We start from the raw sequence: 4730 nt of genomic DNA on the forward strand, positions 1-4730 counted from the left end.
TTTATCTCCTCAGGGTTGAACTAATAATCAAAACAAAGGTTACGTAAAACTGACTTCATTTTTGTTTCCTTAGAATTTGTGATCTTTATAACTTAATTGCTCATAAGAACATATGATTTTCTTTAGAAAGGTATTAACTTTACCTTGATTAATAAAAGTTGAAACCATGATCACAGTGACAGTGCCCATCAAAACTCTTTAACTTCTTTTTATAGGCATTCAAATTTTTGGTTGTCAACTCTGAAGAATATATAATCTAATCACATGCATGAAAGTTCTAAAACAGATACTTAGGAATCACAATATGATCCCTCATTTCCAAGAGAACCATGCCATTTATCAGTCCTTGCAATCATTTGAGGATCATATTGCTGCACAAAGAAACTTTTTAATTTGAAATATATCTCATTTTTATCCAACCTAGAATATACTCTTTGCCCATTGGAAGTCCAAATTAATTCATCATCAATCTAAGTTCAAGGTTTTCATTTTGACAGCAATCTAAGTTTAAGTTTCTAGCGTCACTGAAAAGTATAGTTGCAAACTTTATGAATAGGTATGTGAAAATGTTGGTCACTACAAAGGGGTGAGGCACACTTTTCTCAACCACAAACAATGTAATATCATAGTATAAATAGTTATTTGAAGAATGGAGCAGTGCAACGTAACAGAGCAACTACCTAAGGATTAATTGGATTTTTGTGATCACCAATGTATATCACTACAGCAAATGCTATCATCATTGCATAAAGAACTTAGCAATGCTAATTTATCAAAATAATTTAGTGATTCCATTGCAGCCAATGTGTTTGGAAAACCAAAGACAAATACAGACCTCCTACCATACAATGGACAGGGATTCAAACTGTCAGTCCCCTCAAAATGCAACCCTAGCAAAGAGGTGGAATACAAAGGTCAGGTTCTTAGATATGAGGACAACTTTGATTCAACCAGCAATGTCCCGTGACTCCAACTGATTAGAAAGCCATCACTGATTATGGTTCACCTCATGAATTCCTCTCATGATAAAAAAAAAAACATGAATAAAATGCAAGTGCAAACAACAGCTTCCAACTATCCAAACATGCAACATTTGCAGCCGAATTATAAGCAAAAAATTCTTCCACATCTTTAGATCTACACACAACCTTGCAGCTCTCTAAAAATGGAATATAGAGTGAAAAATACCTCCTTAAAAACAACACGGTCCTTTAAGAATTTACGATGATGCTGAACACAAGTAATGTCCGAATCATCTGCATATTGCTAAAATAGGCGGTTCAACAATCCAAATAAGAGGAGGAAAAGGAATGAAGACATGAAAATGAAACCATCTAAATCAATGATATCACCTTAACTGAAACCACTATGAGCAGTTAAGGACTGTTATAACACAATCAAGATATATTTTAAATTTAAAAGAAAAACAGGCGGAGAACAGAAATATAAGTAGCCAGATTGTTAGATTTGATCCAGCAGTAGCAAACCACAAAACTGGCGTATATAACCTTCAACAGTATCAAATATAGGCTTAGTTAGATGAATCATTGCAGTATAAGCAATAGAAAAGTATAAATTATAGAGACAGAACGAAAGGGAGTACAATTTCAGAGAGATAGTGTGGAGAGGAAACGATTTAAAACCAATCATCGCGACGAATTACATATTCATCTGCTTGCCTTGTCACGTAGAGAACCCTGACAAAAATTATTCAATTCAGACAACAATACATTTCAAGAATGTTAGTGTAACATAATCCTACTAACTAATGTCGTATATTTGCTTTAAAATTCAATACTTTAATTTGAATTTTGAATGCAAGTGCAGGTGAAAACCCTTTTTGCAATCACATTGAATCTCTTGCAAATATCCTTTACCCTTTGAACAGAAAAATTAAGCACAAGATTATTACCTCATTGAAAATGCAGCTAGATCGTAAGCTAAAGCAACATCCTCAGCACTGTCAGATGTTCCAAGCCAAACACTTCTTCCTTTTCTTGTTGTGTCTCTGATCTCTGCTGCATATTTTCCCCAAAGTCTTTTTCTCACACCTATATATGACAGTTTTAAACCAAAAAACACAATTATGTCATGAACCAACCTTAGTCAATTTCCTTTTGCCAAGCAAATCTGCAGGCACCATCTTAGGCAACAAAACAGAACCCTTGACAAAATCATGAGGGTCGGCAGTTACCCCGGACAACATTTCACCTTACTGCGCTCCAGCAGCAGCATTATCATCCTTATTCAATGCAGAAGAACCTTCCACATTTCCCTGGAAAACAAAAATGAGAAATACATTATTTTTCTATATAAATCTAAAATAATATCTTCACACAGCAATCACTGTCCAACCTTGACATTTGAAGAATTTGCATCCCCATCCTCAAACACTTCAATAATTTTAGCATCCATACAGACCCTCCCAACACGATAAGATCCATCAGACCTGGAAACTGCATTGGATGAATGATCAACAACAAAAAGCATCTTGTGACCAATGAGATTTTTCAGCTCAGATGGATAAAAACCAGCATTTTCACCCTGCACATTTGAAATCGTTAAACATGACATATAAGTGTTAAACATACACATAAATTTACTTGATTACACTACTTTACTTGGCACACACATTTGATCTTGAAACTAACCTTCGCATCAGCCACAAGTTTCGCACAAGACTTCTTAACAATGAAAAGATTGTCTGAATGTCAAATACCAAGTACTGAAATTATTCATCACAGATTTTGAATGAGTTTTGTAATAAGCATTATTTATCTCTTCTAATTATATTCTTTTCCTTCTATTTTTTAATAAAACTACGGACAAAAGATGAAGTCCACTACTTGGCTTACTTAAATAGTTGAGCCACAACTACTAATAATAAAATAACAAAAAAATCATCACTAAAAATATAAAGGTCGATACAAAAGGAAGAGATAAAGTACCATTTGAGAGTGAGTCAAAAGAACTTCCCACCTATTCTCTGAAGACTTCTTCCAGCCCTGAAACTTTCAATCTCCCATTATCTTGGGGTCAATCTCTAACCGATATGCAGGTACATACTCACTTGTCCAAGCACTGAAATCAGAACCACCAATTTTCTCTAATTTTTCATAGGATGAAGGCTTCCACCAGAATCACTCTGATTTTATTTTTACAGGCTTGAATCCATCCCTCATCAAGTGATATTTATCCAATAGACTTCTTGCATTTTCAACTATTTCATCTTCAAATAATTTGTGCAAGATGACCGAGAACATCAAACAGGCCACACCAACTCAACCAGGACGTCTTATGCACCATAAGCGGAGCTACCGGGGGCTGCATGTCAATAATTCAGAAAAGAAAAGCTTATAAAATTAGTTATCAACACAAAAGTTCAAACACTAAAATTTCAAATGAAAATCACACTCACTAACAACTCAGGATTATATCGACAAATTTAAGATATACATAGTGTGTCAGTGTGTGTGCTTTCGTTTGTGTGTCTGGGAGAGAGATGCAAAACCTGATTTTAAGAGCTTTCTGCTGCATTGTAATCTTTAAACTTGATGCACTTTTTACGCTAAGTCTTAATTCTTAAGTTAGCAAAATGCCTTAAAAATGGAACAAACTTCCAATTCCTACCATGATTGATGACAAATTTAATCCTAAAGACATTGAATTGAAGTCAGTACCTAAAGGCAATTGAAGTCACCACCTCAAAGCTATAGATTCAGCCAAAGTGGGAAAGTGAGGCCGCAAAACTCAGTGCACCATGAAATGTCTCTCTGTTTTGCAAAGAATCATCACACGGAAGTTAGAAAAAAAAATAGAAATATGCTATACAGAGTTATAACATCTTTAAAACACAAAAACAGCTTCTGCAGAGACATATTTGCATCAGAAACTAATCATTGATATTTCTTCTCAGCACAAATTAAACCAAAAACAGCCCAAATCAGTTTAATCATCAAAAACCAAGAACAAAAATCACTTGATTCGACGTTACAGGGAGTGAGTTCTTACCCTTTTAGTGGAGCCCTGTCACAAATACGGGTTTCACCAAACTTCTTCCAAAACCAGCTTATTCCTAGCTTGTATCCAAATCAGCGGCCTAATTACAATTTATCCACTTCTGCCCTTGCCCTAATCCTCCATAATCACTTTCTGTCAGCTTCTAAAACAGCTCAATTATGATTTAAGCAATTCTGTCAACTCCCAAAACAGTTTATCAGTCCACCAACTACTCATATGGTAACTTAAATATAGCATTGGTAATATAAAGAACACATAACCATACCTGCAACAACTTGTATTCCAACTTAAGCTTCTGCAAAACAACTTAATTGACAGCTTATTGCTTATAAAGACTTCAATTTTAACCCAAACACTAAAACATCAATTCAAACATACCCCACAACAACTTAATTGCTACTTTCTAAACAATCTGATGACAATAGTTCAAAACTATACAAATTGAGAAATTTAATTTCACATAGATAAATTAAACCCAAAATTGCAAAGAAACAAACCAAAAACCTAAATTTTTGAATTAAAAGCACAAAACTCATTCAATCTGAGACATGCATGGCCTTAGATTCAAGAAGGAATAAGAAAATCACCTCTTTGATGAAGAAGAAGAAGAAGACGCCGACCCTTCTTTCTCTGTTCCGTTTCCTCTTTCTCTCATCCCCCTTCTTCCTCTCCCGTTCCAATCTCTCGTCCCCCTTCTTTTGTTTTTTTTT

At 34.7% G+C, this 4730-nt stretch overlaps 1 long non-coding RNA gene across 24 annotated transcripts; it reads right to left on the bottom strand.

Annotated features, from left to right (window-relative positions):
• On the bottom strand, positions 1-4730 carry LOC146897429 (uncharacterized). 24 transcript variants are annotated; one of them, XR_015021841.1, is made up of 9 exons: positions 4012-4559; positions 3681-3773; positions 2949-3324; positions 2652-2725; positions 2356-2544; positions 1913-2275; positions 1604-1697; positions 1189-1256; positions 1-371 (listed from the first exon to the last, which is right to left on the bottom strand). It is a non-coding gene; the product is annotated as an uncharacterized LOC146897429 (long non-coding RNA). The 24 variants fall into 24 exon arrangements; XR_015021845.1 differs by having other exon boundaries at positions 1-240; positions 1189-1266; XR_015021843.1 differs by having other exon boundaries at positions 1189-1266.

This window comes from Medicago sativa, chromosome 8 (assembly GCF_051527215.1).
Source record: "Medicago sativa cultivar Bolivia chromosome 8, Bolivia_mono, whole genome shotgun sequence".
Lineage (NCBI taxonomy): Eukaryota > Viridiplantae > Streptophyta > Magnoliopsida > Fabales > Fabaceae > Medicago > Medicago sativa.